A 15391-nucleotide genomic window follows, 5' to 3' on the forward strand; every position below is an offset into this window, starting at 1 on the left:
GTGGGAGAGGCCATTGTGTCTGGTTCTTTTCTTTGTTAAGAGTTCCTTCTCCCAGGACACCAGGGTGACTCTGTGGGTTAAAGCCTCTGCCTTCAGCTCAGGTCATGATCCCAGGGTCCTGGGATCGAGCCCCACATCAGGCTATCTGCTCCTCAGGGAGGCTCCCTTCTCTCTCTGCCTGCTTCTCTGCCTACTTGTGATCTCTGTCTGTCAAATAACTAAATAAATAAATAATCTTAAAAAAATACTTCCTTCTAGTCATTCTGTTGATGAAAGTTTGAGGGGATGTATAGAGTTGAATCTATCAACCATAATCCATATCTATCAACCATAATCCAGGCAAGATGCAGCCTGATGAAAGTTTGAGGGGATGTATAGAGTTGAATCTATCAACCATAATCCATATCTATCAACCATAATCCAGGCAAGATGCAGCCTAGGAAAGTTTGGAGCTGATAGACGCCACCACTGAAAAAGGCAGCCAAAACGGAACCCAGGAATTAGATTTATAATGTTAAAAAAAGAGGGGGTGAGGAAAGGGGGCTATAATCTCTGAACTTGGACAATGTAGGGTGTTTCAGTTCTTCCTGGGTGTATTTTGTTCTCTTTGTTAGAAAACACTACTTCCAGGCACTTGGGTGGCTCAATTGGTTGAGCGACTGCCTTCAGCTCAGGTCATGATCCCGGACTTCCAGGATCAAGTCCCACATTGGGCTCCCAGCTCCTTGGGGAGTCTGCTTCTCCCTCTGACCTTCTCTCTCATGCTCTCTCTCAGTCATTCTCTCTCAAATAAATAAATAAAATCTTTAAAAAAAGATTAAAAAAAGAAAACACTACTTCCCAGAGTTATAAGGAATTAAAATTGGCATAAATGTATAATAAAAATATATAAAATTGGTATAAATGTATATATATATACACCAGCAGCGCTGGTGGCAGCAGATGGCCTGGGTCCACACTGGTGGGCCCAGGACCACACGGGCATGGGCTGTGTCGGTGGTGGGGACAGCCACCTCAGGTCTATGGAAACAGGTCTGTGCAAGCAGCCACTCCAGTCCCAGTGTGTGCCCCTTCAGCTCCTGATATCCTGTTATCAAGCACTGTTATCAAGCCCTTCTTGTCCTGCCGCCACTGCTCTGCAAGTTATTCCTTGTCACCTGGTGCAGGCACTTTTTCACTGGAGTTTTATATTACTTTGTAGTGGCTAGCTTCTGTTGGCTTCCTCCCCATTCTGTTTATCCTATGATATCTGTGCACAGAATCACAACTCAATCTTTTGTACTTGACAACTGATGATCCTCTGCCCTTGTAGAGATCCAGACATATAATCTTATACCTCAAGCTGCTTCTGTTGGTGTTCAGAATGGCTTGGTAGATATCCAGCTAACTTCTGGGGACCTGTTGAAATGGAGTCTGCCACTCCTCTGCCATCTTGCCTTGTCACTCCTCAATATTCTATTTAAACTCAAGTTAATTCACATACAGTATAGTATTAGTTTCAGGGGTAGAATTTAGTGGGTTATTGTTTGTATATAACAGTGTTTATTACAACAAGTCCCCTCCTTAATGCCCATCACCCAATTACCCTGTCCCCCTGCCCATCTGCCCTACAGCAGCCCTCAGTTGTTCTCTATAGCTAAGAATCTTTTATAGTTTCCTTCCATCTCTTTTCCCCTTCCCCATGTTCACCTGTTTTTTTCTTATTCACATATGAGTGAAATTATATAGTATTTACATTTCTCTGACTGAGTTGTTTTGTTTAACATAATACAATCTAGCACCATCCATGTCATTGCAAATGACAAGATTTCATTCTTTTTGATGGCTGAGTAATATTTTATGGTACATATCATACCACATCTTTACCATCCATTCACCAGTCAGTGGAGGTTTGGGCTCTTTCCATAATTTGGCGATTGTTAATAGTGCTGCTATAAATACTGGGATGCATGTGCCCCTTCAAATCAGTATTCTTTTCATCCTTTAGGTAAATAACCAGTGGCGTAATTGCTGTGTTATAGGGTAGTTCCATTTTACCTTTTTAAGGAATCTCCATACTGTTTTTCAGAGTGGCTGCATCAGTTTGCATTCCCACCAACAGTGTTAAGAGAGTTATTCTTTTTCTGTATCCTCACCAAAATTAGTTGTTTCCCGTATTGTTAATTTTAGCCATTTTGATAGGTGTGAAGTGGTATCCCATCCTGGTTTTGATTTGTATTTTCCTGATGATAAGTGAGAAAAAATTACTTTTTTACTGAAAGTTTATTTAAAGTATATGAGAATATTTCAGAGCTATGGTTCCTACTCCATTTTGTGAGTTTATTTGGTCTCAATATAAAAGTATATATTTACACTAATTATTATATTTTCCTTTATTCTGTTTTCGTCAAGATTGTAAGACATTGAAGAGGACTTACAACATAATACAACAGCTTATTGCCCATGATATGAAAAGTTCCTTATATGGTTCCAAAAGATTCATAAAGTGATCATAATTTCAAGTGTTCTGACATCTGATTTTTAGATCCAGAGTTTCATATGGCTGAAAGAATAAGATTTTATTTGAGTTTATATGTAATGAATCATGAACTTTATTGGATAGAATAAAATTGACCAATGAATCTCTCCCATGTCTACAAACACCACCTGCATGTTTATCCAAACTTAAGAAACCTGTATATATTGTCCTTGCTTTGCTTGGTGAATGAAAGCTGCATCAACTCTGTAAGAAGTCATTTTTTTTCCAGAAATGATTATAATTGCTTAATATAGAGTATGGATAAATCACGAGTCCCTGAGAAATGTAGTAAAACATTTTGTAATCAGTCTTACAACTGTCCACACAGAAAATGACTAAAAAAAAAGATCCCTGTTTGGCTGATGCCACAGAATGAACCTATGTCAGCCAGGTGTTCGTGATGGTATATGGTACAAGTCATGTGTATTTTGGCATCACAAATTGCAAAATCTATCACTGATGAGCATATACAGGTCAAAGTGTGTAATTTGACAGATAGTGCCATAGTTGGATTGAGGATGAGAACACATTTTATCTTTTAGAGAAATAATGACCTAAAAATCATGCTCAATAATTTTACATTGAGGCACAATATAGTCAGTATTGCCAAAGCAAAAGATTGAAGATCCATATATTTCCTTTCTAGGGTTTTGGTCTTCAGGCAACAAGTCCCTACAGTGAATATTCTTTATTGGTCTCATGATCACAACACATCCTCAAGTTTAGGCTATATTCAGTGAGCCATATTTAGTTACAGAGGGCCATCCTCAAGCCTAGTCCTTAGCTATATTTTTCTCATCATGTTATTCATTTGGAAGTTCTGGAAAGAATTTAACTGTTGCATTAAAATTCAAACTCAGTAGATGTGTTTGATCGTAGATATAGGTGACACAGAAAATTAGACTATACAAGAGGCCTGACTAATGAAGACAAATAACTGACTACTTTCAGAAAGCTAAGTGCTATAGATGTTTGATTTCTGTCTGGGAGTCAGGCAACTGAGATAGCATCGCTGGAAACATTTTAGTTATACCTGAAATGGATCACACTCCAAATGGAGGAAATACTTCCTTCATTACCCAGCTCCCCCACCCTTAAGAAATGTTACTATCTGTCTGTGCACAGGTTGAAAATTAACTCTAATATACAGAAGGGACAATCACTGCTGGGAACTTCATCGAATACTCAAAACAAATTCCTGTAAGGAAGGATCATGCCCATGGCATCCAGAGATGGGTCTTGGCTAAAAGACACTTGAGTATTCAGATAAGTATGTGGTAGCCCATGAGGATTATTAGGTCTTTGAAATGTCACTGTAAGGAATTGTGGATTATTGGTGATGCCAGTTTTTCCCAATTGGCCTATTAATCTGTTTAGCTTTGCCAAATGGAAAACTAACTTCATATTTGAAGTTCTTCTTCTCAAGACACAAATCTTTTAGAAGATGGCACAATAAAGGAAAACAAAAACAACTTGGAATTACTTATATAAATCTGATGTTGAGTTTTTTGGAGCCATGTTATCACCTACCTCACGAGATCTTATTTGCCCAAGTACAGAAATAAAGATATATATTACAAAGAAAAAATTGCATTGCTGATTTCAAGATGTTGGTAAGAACATGAAAGAGGAGTCAGAACAAAAATAATGTATTTTCAGCCATGACCTAAAAAGCCTCATGCAAAGTTTTTCCTCAGTGATGGGTAGTGAACACATTTTCAAGACACCATAAAACTAATTCTACATAATTTTACAAAGTCATTTTATGGGTGTTCATGGCCAATAGCCAAGCCCAATTATCCACATACCACTATTGCTGTGTAGACAAAAAATGGACCACAGCAAACTTGATTTTACCAGACACAACTTGACTGGTTTTCTAATCTAGAAGCTTGTTTATAAAAAAAATGACTTCTCCTTTGTGGTGAATGAATGGTGCTCAGCATTTTCATAAGGTAAATTTGAATTTATTTCTTCAGGTATTAACTAGTTGATTAATTAATTTATGAATTTCTTTATCATTCATTCATTCATTTATGCATTATCACTGGGGAAATAATGGAATTTCAGACTTGAGATAACCTCAAGACAATCCTTCTGCTATACAATGTTCATAAGATTCCATGTACCTAACAAATGTTCATATTTTAGACTTAATTACATGATCCATGTTTCCTCAAGGGAGCCTCCATTTGGAACACTTCTATACTTTTTCCCTTCATTGTGTCTTCAGTTGAACACTCAAGCAATTGTTGTCATAAGACATGAGGTGAGTTGATGTATGTGATCATAGATACAGGACCCAAAAAACTAGGGCAAAAGAGGAAGACCATGTAAAGGCAATAAATGTATATGACTCCTTCCAGAAAACTAAATAATAGAGGGTTGATTTCTTCCCATGTCATCCTGACATGAGAGAATCTCTGGAAAGTGTAACTTCGTTAATTTCAAAGAAATGTGTAAAATAGCAGTGGAGGATATCTGTCCTTGACCACTGTAAAACATGACACAAGTCAGTATGTTTGTAGGTTGAGGAAAATATATCAAATACACCTCAGAGATAACAACAACAAGAGTCTGCATTTGAGTCTTGGACCTCTTCTAGAAAAGGTTGACATCCACGGTGGTCAGATGGTGAGATGCAAAAATTCGTCCCATGGATCTCAGTTGGAAGACACTGAAAAGAATTCAGTTAGCTAACTTGTGACTCTGGTGAATTGATGAAACTTCTTATGACACTTTAAGAAAATACCCAGCCATAAAAAATTATGAAATCTTACCATTTACATTGACATTAATGGAACTGGAGGGTATTGGGCCAAGTGAAATAAGTCAATCAGAGAAAGACAACTATCACATTCCACTCTTATGTGGAATGTAAGAAACAGCACAGAAGATCATAGGGGAAACGAGGGAAGATTGATGGGAAGAAATCATGGGAAAAAACCATGAGAGACTCATAGCTATAGGAAACAAATATGGTTGCTGGAGAGAAGATGGGTGGGATATGGGGTAAGTGGGTGATGGGCATTAAGGAAGACACGAAATGTGATGAGCACTGGTGAATTACTAAACTCTATATCCAAAACTATGATGCACTATATGTTGGCTAACTGAATTTAAATAAAAAGAAACAAAAAATTGTGAGCTTTTTGTATTGTCAGTTGTTCATGATAGGAACTCCCACCAAATAAGTTTTACCCAATAAGGGCACTGGTGCCCAAAGTACTTGGAAAACTTATTTGGGGAAAATGTATGTTTTAAAGAAGGAAACAAAGAGGAATACAAAAACTATTTCAAGTGTAATTTTGTAGAAATAAATAAGAAAGTTCTTTGGAATATTAAAGCAACTCCCTCATGACCTAATGTTTCTTTGATCACATAAGTTCACCTGTACATCGATATGGTAAGGCATATGATTCACATTTTAAATGCTGTTATCAGGATATGGAAGGACAATATTAAGAAAAGAAACATGGCTTTTGAAAAATGGACTGAAAGTTTACTTGATCATGAGGAACAAGTATAATGATGGTAGATAGGTTTTATTGTAAAACAATTACATATAAAGTCACAATGACATTTAATAAGAGCTTCTGGAATATATTAAATTATTGTAGGAAAAAATGAAATTGAAACTAAAAATGAGTGAGCCTAAGGAGTAAAATAATTAAAATTGCAAACAGAGTTTAAATACTGAATTAGAACAACTAGGTCTATTTATGACACTATATAATTATAGATAGACAGAGATAGATAGATATATGCACATAAACAAACTCTAAGGACCAACTTACCGTGTTTTTTTAAAATTAATTTATTTATTTTCAGTGTAAGAGTACTCATTGTTTTTGCACCACACCCAGTGCTCCATGCAATATGTGCCCTCTCTATTACCCTCCACCTGGTTCCCCAACCTCCCAACCCCCACCCCTTCAAAACACTCAGGTTGTTTTTCAGAGTCCATAGTCTCTCATGGTTCATCTCCCCTTCCAATTTCCCACAACTCCCTTCTCCTCTCCACCTCCCCATGACCTCCATGTTCTTTGTTATGCTCCACAAATAAGTGAAACCATATGATCCTTGCCTCTCTCTGCTTGACTTATTTCGCTCAGCATAATCTCTTCCAGTCCCGTCCATGTTGCTACAAAAGTTGGGTATTCATCCTTTCTGATGAAGGCATAATACTCCATCGTGTATATGGACCATATCTTCCTTATCCATTTATCCGTTGAAAGGCATCTTGGTTCTTTCCACAGTTTGGCGACCGTAGCCATTGCTGCAATAAACATTGGGGTAAAGATGGCTCTTCTTTTCACTACATCTGTGTCTTTGGGGTAAATACCCAGCAGTGCAATTGCAGGGTCATAGGGAAGCTCTATTTTTAATTTCTTGAGGAATCTCCACACTGTTCTCCAAAGTGGCTGCACCAACTTGCATTCCCACCAACAGTGTAAGAGGGTTCCCCTTTCTCCACAAACGTTGTTTCCTGTCTTGCTAATTTTGGCCATTCTAACTGGTTTAAGGTGATATCTCAATGAGGTTTTAATTTGAATCTCCCTGATGGCTAGTGATGATGAGCATTTTTTCATGTGTCTGATAGCCATTTGTATGTCCTCATTGGAGAAGTGTCTGTTCATATCTTCTGCCCGTTTTTGGATATGATTATCTGTTTTGTGTGTGTTGAGTTTGAGGAGTTCTTTATAGATCCTGGATATCAACCTTTTGTCTGTATTGTCATTTGCAAATATCTTCTCCCATTCCATGGGTTGCCTTTTTGTTTTGTTGACTGTTTCCTTTGCTGTGCAGAAGCGTTTGATCTTGATGAAGTCCCAAAAGTTCATTTTCGCTTTTGTTTCCTTTGCCTTTGGAGACCTATCTTGAAAGAAGTTGCTGTGGCTGATATCGAAGAGGTTACTGTCTATGTTCTCCTCTAGGATTCTGATGGATTCCTGTCTCACGTTGAGGTCTTTTATCTATTTTGAGTTTATCTTTGTGTACGGTGTAAGAGAATCAACTTACCGTGTTTTTAAGAAAGTAGATATATATGGATTTGCTACAGCACTATAATTATACATCCATTGGTTCACTTATTCTGAACACATTCATGTACTAAATGGTTTATACAGATAAAGAAAAAAACATAAAAAATAATGCAGATGGAAATGTTGTTCTGACAAATATCTTACTTCTCATTAAACAGATTACTTCTGACCAGAAAGAAAACGAGCACACTCATACAAGAGCAGGACTACCAAACACAAGAAAGAGGCACAAACTCGTGTGTACCTGGGCATTGGGCTCTGTAGTAAGCCTGGAATTCTGTTTGGCAGAGGTAGGCAAAGGAGGATTTCCATGATGCTGGATGCTTTATCAAACTGTGGTCACAAGAGCACAGTGTCCAGACATGACTGTCACAGGGGGAGTCCAAGCACAGGCCAAAAAAAACCTAGGGCTACCAAATCCAGGACCAAGCCAATCATTCCCATAAAATGCAAATTTAAGAAGCCAGTGTGCCGCTGAGTGGTTGTACATTAACAAGACATGAATTCCACAGTGCAGAATTACCAAGGCATGAATTCCACAGTGGAGAAATAATTCCCATTCATGGGAGATCAAAGAAAATGCATTGGTTTTCAGGAATTCCATTCTTCACTTAGATATCCAGGGTTATCAAGGCCGACCAAAGGTCATGCTAAAAGCATCAAATGTTGAAGATTGGTGAATCATGGCCACACTGCAGGAGCCCCAGAGCAGTGAGCTTTGACAGCTGACCAATCCCTCTCTCCAGGGACCTTACGAGAGCTCTGTGTACTGGGCCACATACTGGGACCTGCCTCAGCAAGGCTAGGCTCCCATGGGAGGCATGATCTCTGTTGTTTTCAGCTGCCCAGGGATGGGCATTTGTGCTCCTATACCCTGTTCCTTCCTTTCAGTCCCATGTAGTTTGAGGGTAAGCCTCAGGCCTGGCAACTCCCTGCTAGGCCTTCAGTAATGGCAGCTTCTGGCTGCAGGGCATGCCCTGGAGCACGGCATTTTCACAGCTGGCCAATCACTCTATCCTTAGAACCCGTCCCAGTGGAGGATCCCACATTTAGGGCCAAGTCTTACTTGGCTAAGCCCCTCCAAGAGGTCCAAAGTCTCCTGAGCCATGGGGCATGCAGCTCTACAGTAATACCAACTTGTAAGCAGGTTCTAGTGGGCAGCGACCTCATGCTTCACCACTGGCTTAGTTGGGTCAATGAGAGCTTATATTGTCTCAGTGAGAGTGACGATGACCTAAAAATTATGCTCGATAGGATTATGCTGAAACCCAATGCAGGGGACCATGTAAGGGTCAGCATCCCCCAGATCGTCTGGGCCCTGGGGAAGAATTGCAGTTGGGGGCTTGAGGCAAATGATCTCTTGAGTCTCCCCACTGTGACCCTGGTTTTCTTGTGGGCCTCCAGGTGCCCATGAGGTGTTCAGGCATTTGGCCTGGCCTATCACCACATTTCTCCTACCAAGACAACCCCTAGGAAGGCATTGCTTAGAAACCCTGGTCTCCTCGAGTCATTCAGCAGGCCTTGATCAACAATTCCTTATCATAGCCTCAATCAAGAGAGGTGAGGGGAAGCCTTCAGCTTAGAGAGAAGCCACAGATGCCGTTGGGATGGGTTCAGGGAACCCACATCAGGGCATTGGCTCAGGCAATGGCATTGGCCTAGAGTGGGGGCACTCATTTTCCAGACGGCATTGACTTTCTCATGAACATCTACCCTTGAGCTATCCCATGTGCAGGGGAAGTGAAAAGTTGGCCGAGTCACAGACATGAATTCAAAAGGGTGGGAATGCTGCTGTAGGCCTGTGTGCATCTGAGAGTTCCTGATGTCTACAGGTGTGGACTGTGGAACATCAGGATGGTGGATGTGGGCCCTAGGGATCAGAGGCCTCTGTCTCCTTCAGCTACACGTGGTTCCTCAAGCCCCAATTGTTCCCATGCTTCCCAAAAGTGGAGAGGTCAGACCCCCTGTCACATGCAACTGACTCCCAAACAGTTTGGGGCACTGTAAACCTGCTTAACACACCACTCTCTGATTTCTTGTGCTCATGATACAGAAAGGTTCCACCAGACCTTGGTGAGGAAAACATGAGTCCCAGATGATAGCAGGCATTGGGCCTGGGCCTCTAGCCCAGGCCATCAACACTTCAGAGTGTGTATCTGGGGAAGTGGTGCAACAGGATAAGAGTCAAGACCTACCTCCAGGGCAAGCCATGGACACCCTGAATTGTTCTTGTGGTGGATAGTGGCTAAGGATTCATTCCTCAGGGATGGAGGACCTGGGTGCCAGGGCAAAATTTGGTATTGAGCGTCAAGGCCTGGTTCTGGGAAGCAGAGATAGCCCAATCCATGGGAGGGTGACAGTTCACACAAACTAGCAGAGCTGGCAACCTTCTCTTGACAACTATTTAGAGAGGGGCAGAGTTCTCAAGAACTCAGTGTGCCGGGCCATATACTGAAACCTGACTCAGCAATAGTAAGATCAGGAGGGAGATATGGTTTCTATCAAGCAGGCTTGCCGAGGAATGGGCATTGGTGACCCAGGATCCTAGCCTCTTGTGGATCCAAGAACTGTGCCAGTCAGGAAAAGACCGGGCCAACATGTGAAAATCCTTTGGGAATGGAAGAACATGGTCCTGTGGCATGAGATCTGAAAAATGGCATGTGGAAAGCCAGAATATCAGTTTCTCCTTGAACTCACATACACAGTCAAGGATCCTTCCAGGAAGGACAATAATCATTGGGAACATAGCACCAGGAGGACCAAAGTCTCTAGTCCCCAGAGCATGACATTCGATAAAAAACACCCACAGTAAGCAGGATCTGATGGGCAGGGAATTCACGAGTCGCCTCCGGCATTCCTGGGTCAATGATGAGAACTCATATGGTCTGGAAGAGCGATGATGACCTAAAAATCCTGCTCAATAGGGTTATGCTGAGGCCCAGGGCAGGCGTCTGTGCTGGGATCAGCAACCCCAGACCCTCGGAAGCCTGGAGATGTACCGCAGTTGGGGGCTTGAAGCAAACGAACCCTCACAGCTCCCCATGCTGCCCCTGGCCTGTCTGTGCCCATCAGGGGTCCCCTCGAGGTCTTGAGGCATTCCACCTGGACTCCAGACCCAATCCAACTCCCAGGACAACTCCCTGGGCGCCATGGCTTAGGAATCCTTGTCTCCTTGTGTCTTTCAGCGGGCCACGGGCGCCAGGATTTCGGTGCAGCATGACCCAAGAGAGGTGAGTGAAAGACTCTGGGCCATCAGGGAGATGCGAGGTGACATGGGCATGGTCTGCGAAGACAGAATCCCAGGAGGGGGTCTGGCTCCATCATTGTGATAGGGATTGGGGCTGTGGTTGTCCACACAGTGTTGACTTGCCAATGAAGAGCCACGCTTCAGCCATCCCACGTGCAGGGAATGGGAAAGTTGGGCCGGGTCACTGGTGAGGACTGGGTCCTGGGGGGATGCCGCCGTAGTCCCACGTGCACCTGAGGCCTCCTTGTATCTCCGCTTGTGTCCTGTGCACCCGTGAAGAGAGTGGATGTGAGACCCTTGGCGTCAGGGGCCTCTGTAAACTTCAGCGAGTGGTTGTTCCTCCAGCCTGCCCAAGTGGATGGTCCTTGGGCTGGAGAGGGCAGAGCTCCTGATGCATGCACCAGATGCCTGAGGATGGGCGGAACCTGGGAGGCTGCTGAAGTACAGAACTCAATGATTCCTTGAGTTCATGAGTCAGCAAGGTTCCACTGGCCCAGGGGAAGAATGGGCGAGACACAGGCCACAGCAGGCAATAAGATTGAGCCAGTCCTTTGAGGGTCCCAGAGGAAGGGCCGGCACAGGGTTAGATTCAGGAACCTCCTGCAGGGTGGGCCATGGTCTCCTGCCTTGCACTAGTTAGTGGGAGAGTGTGACCCGCGATTCCCTCTTTAGCCCTGGGTGATGTAGGCACGTGGGCCACCTTGGCAGTGAGTGCCAGGGCCTGTGGTCACATGAGCACCACAGTCCCAATGTGTGGAAGGCGCCCTTCTTGCCCTAATTCTGGGGCCACCATAATTTGCTGGGGGCCCTGGTAGATATCAGGGGAGGAATCCAAAGATCGGTGTTCCAGGCCATGTTTTGGGGCCATTCTCATTAAATGGAGCCTCCCAAGGGGGAGCAGATCTCCATGGATTTGGGAAAGCCAGGGATGGGCAGCGGGTCCCTTCTGTCCAGCTCGCTGCCGGCAGACCTGAGCCCTGGGTGGGTGATCCTCCCGCCTAGATATCAACGGCCAGGGCTTTGGACGGGAGAATTCGATGCTGCATGGCACGGACACAGAGCAGGCCATCTGACAGCCGGCCTCTCCCTCTCTCCTTAGGCCCCCATCCCCAAGCGAGGATCTGGCCCTGACCACCAAGTCTTGCATCCCCTAACCCCACCGACAGGTGCACCTGCGGGTGCCGACGGGGTGTTCTGGAATTCCAGCTGGTCTACCGACCCAGGCCTCTTCCCCGGACAGATGCCCCAGAGCCATGGCTTAGACACCCTTGTCTCCTTGTCAAGGTTCGTGGTGCGTCGCCCACCAGGAGAGGTGAGCAGAAGCCTCTGGGCTCCGAGGGAGGCTCCAGAACCCTTGGCCTGGCATCGGGAAGCGGGGACCCCAGCAGAGATTCCGCAGCTGGGCCTGGGCTGGGGATGCGGGTCCTCATTGTCCGAATGGCGCCGAAGTCCCCTGAGCGTGTGCCCCTGAGCCATCCCAGGGGCAGGGAAACACGAAACCTGGGCCGGGTGGCTGACAAGGCCTGGAAAGCTCCGGTTGGCCGCCCAGGCCCAGATGCACCCAAGGCCTCCTGATAAATTGCGGCGTGTCCGGAGGGCCCAGAAAGGTAGTGGACGTGAGACCCGTGGTCTCAGAGGACACTGTGCTCTTCAGCAACACCTTGTTGCTCAAGGACCGGACCTTGGCAAGTTTCTGTGGGCTGCACTGGCCTGAGCTCCTCTCCCGTCCTGCAGAAGCCCAAGGAGTTTGGGGCCCCGGGAGGCCACTTCCGAAGAGCCCACGATGATTCATTGAGCTCGCCAGACGGCAAGGTTCCACTGGGGTGGGGGGCGGAAACTGCGCGACCCAGGCCACAGCAGCTGTTGGGCATGAGCCTCTAACCTGAGACTCTCAACCACCCGGGATAGGGTCGTGATGAAGCAGCACTGCACGGGTCCAGTCAGGTAACTCGTCCAGAGCGGCCAGCGGGCGGTGTGCCTTGCTGTCGTGGTGGAGAGTGACCTGGCTTTCCCCGCTCAGCCATGGGGGAGCCCGGGGCCCCGGCAACCTGGGGCTTTTCTGAGCAAGGGGAGGCTCCCACGGGGGCCCGGATCTCCGTGGATTTGGGAAGGCCAGGGATGGGCAGCGGGTCCCTTGTGTCCTGCCCCTTGCCCGCGGACCCGAGCCCTGGTTGGGTCAGCCGCCCGCCTGGACAGCACCGGCCAGGGCTTCGGGCTGGAGAGTTCTTGGCGGCATGGCACGGGCCACCGAGCACGCCATTCCGACGGCCGGCCTCTCCCTCTCTCCTTAGGCCCCCATCCCCAAGCGAGGATCTGGCCCTGACCACCAAGTCTTGCATCGCCCAGCCCCGCCGCCAGGTCCCATGCCTCAGGAAGCCGGGGTATGGCGCTGTCCTGAGAGCAGCCTCGGTAAGCACCTTCTGGGTGGTAGGGGACCTCCCGCGTCGCCTCGGGCGTGCTTGGGTCAATGATGAGAACTCATATGGTCTCGAAGAGCGATGATGACCTAAAAATCATGTTCAATAGGATTACGCTGAGGCCGAAGGCAGGGGACCGTGCCGGGGTCAGCATCCCCCAGACCGTCGGGACAGCGAGGGTGTGCTGCAGGTGGCCGCGGGAGGAGAACCACCTCTCGAGGCTCTCTGCTGTGGCCCCCGGACGTCGGTGCACCTGCGGGTGCTGACGGGGTGTTCTGGCGTTCCAGCTGGTCTACGGACCCAGGCCTCTTCCCCGGACAGCTGCCCGAGAGCCAGGGCTTAGCCACCCTTGTGTCCTTGTGTCTTTCAGCGGGCCTGGCTGGCAAGGTTCTAGGCGCGACTCCCACGAGGAGAGATGAGCGGAAGCCTCTGGGCTCCGAGGGAGGCCCCAGACCCCTTGGCCTGGCATCGGGAAGCGGGGACCCCAGCAGGGACTCCGCAGCTGGGCCTGGGCTGGGGATGCGGGTCCTCATTGTCCGGACGGCACTGAAGTCCCCGTGAGCGTGTGCCCCTGAGCCATCCCAGGGGCAGGGAACACGAAACGTGGGCCGGGGGGCTGACAAGGCCTGGAAAGCGCGGGCTGGCCGCCCAAGGCCCAGGTGCACCCAAGGCCTCCTGATCAATTGCGGCGTGTCCGGCGGGGCCCAGAAAGGTAGTGGACTTGAGACCCGTGGTCTTGGAGGCCACTGTGCCCTTCAGCAACACCTTGTTGCTCAAGGCCCGGCCCATGGCAGGTTTCTGCGGGCTGCACTGGCCCGAGCTCCTGTCCCGTCCTGCAGACGACCAAGGCGTTTGGGGCCCCGGGAGGCCACTTCCGAAGAGCCCACAAGGATTCGTTGAGCTGGCCAGACGGCACGGTTCCACTGGGGCGGGGGGCAGAAACTGCACGTCCCAGGCCACAGCAGCCGTTGGGCCTCAGCCTCTCACATGAGACTCTCAAGCACCCGGGATAGGGTGGTGGTGAAGCGGCACTACACGGGCCGAGTCAGGTCCCTCGTCCAGAGCGGCCAGCGGGCGGTGTGCCTTGCTGCCGTGGTGGAGAGTGACCTGGCTTTCCCCGCTCGGCCGTGGGGGAGCCCTGGGCCCCGGCAACCTTTGGCTTCCAGGGCAGGGACTCAGGTCCTTGGATCCCAGGTGGCTCAAGGAGAGGGTGGGCGGCGTCCTGGCCAAACCTCCCGGGCTGCCGCTCTTGGTTCGCCACTCCGGGAGACAGCGGGGACCCGGCCAAAGCCCTGTGGTCCATGCCATGGCCAGGGGCCGTTCTCCAGAAGGCTGGGCTCCCACAGGGACCACGGTCTCCATTGCTTTGGGATGCCCCGGAAAGGGCAGCCGGGCCCTTGGGCCCGGCTCCTTCCTGGCGGACACCTGCCATGGTTGGCTCCGAACTCTGCTGGTCCCCCAGTGGCCAGGACTCCGGGAAAGGGGGCCCTGGGCCGCACGGCACGTGCTTCAGACCAGGACGTTTGGACAGCTGGTCTCTCCGTCTCTCCTTAGAAACCCATCCACAATCGAGAAGCTCGCCCAGATGAGCACGTCTTGCTTGGCCCCGCCCTGCCCAGAGGTCTCACGTCTCAGGACCCGGGGGCATGGACGCGGTGCGGAATGCAGTCCCGGTAAGCAGCTTCGGGGTGCCCCGAGGCTGCACGCATCGCCACCAGCTTGCTTGGGTCAGTGATGAGAACTCAAGTGGTCTCGAAGAGCGATGATGACCTAAAAATCATGCTCAATAGGATTACGCTGAGGCCCAAGACAGGCGTCTGTGCCGGGATCAGCCTCCCCCAGACCCTGGGGACCCTGGAGGAGCGCCGCAGTTGTGGGCGTGAGGCCATCGTACCCTCGGGGCTCCCCGTGCTGGCCCTGGCTGTCTGTGCCCGTCAGGGGTCCGCTCGAGGTCGTGAGGCGTTCCGCCCGGCCTCCGGACCCAATCCACCTCGCAGGACAGCTCCCTCGGTGCCATTGCTTAGGAGACCGTTGCCCCTTGTGTCTTTCAGCGGGCCTCGGGGGCCGGAACTTGGTGCGGCGTGACCCAAGAGAGGTGAGTGGAAGACTCTGGGCCTGCAGGGAGATGCCAGGCGCCATGGGCATTGTCCGCGGAGCCCGGATC

General features: G+C 48.1%; 5 non-coding genes across 5 annotated transcripts; all 5 read left to right on the forward strand.

Moving 5' to 3' along the window:
- The first annotated feature begins 3027 nt into the window (after positions 1–3027).
- On the forward strand, positions 3028–3108 carry LOC123936138. The gene has a single exon (XR_006817092.1). It is a non-coding gene; the product is annotated as a small nucleolar RNA SNORD115 (small nucleolar RNA).
- Positions 3109–8753: 5645 nt separating this feature from the next.
- Positions 8754–8833, forward strand: LOC123936137. The gene has a single exon (XR_006817091.1). It is a non-coding gene; the product is annotated as a small nucleolar RNA SNORD115 (small nucleolar RNA).
- Positions 8834–10422: 1589 nt separating this feature from the next.
- LOC123936135 lies at positions 10423–10503 on the forward strand. Its single transcript, XR_006817089.1, has one exon. It is a non-coding gene; the product is annotated as a small nucleolar RNA SNORD115 (small nucleolar RNA).
- A 2768-nt stretch (positions 10504–13271) lies between these two features.
- Positions 13272–13352, forward strand: LOC123936134. Its single transcript, XR_006817088.1, has one exon. It is a non-coding gene; the product is annotated as a small nucleolar RNA SNORD115 (small nucleolar RNA).
- Positions 13353–14952: 1600 nt separating this feature from the next.
- On the forward strand, positions 14953–15033 carry LOC123936167. Its single transcript, XR_006817120.1, has one exon. It is a non-coding gene; the product is annotated as a small nucleolar RNA SNORD115 (small nucleolar RNA).
- Positions 15034–15391: the final 358 nt, after the last annotated feature.

Source organism: Meles meles, unplaced genomic scaffold (assembly GCF_922984935.1).
Source record: "Meles meles unplaced genomic scaffold, mMelMel3.1 paternal haplotype, whole genome shotgun sequence".
Taxonomy (NCBI): Eukaryota; Metazoa; Chordata; class Mammalia; order Carnivora; family Mustelidae; genus Meles; species Meles meles.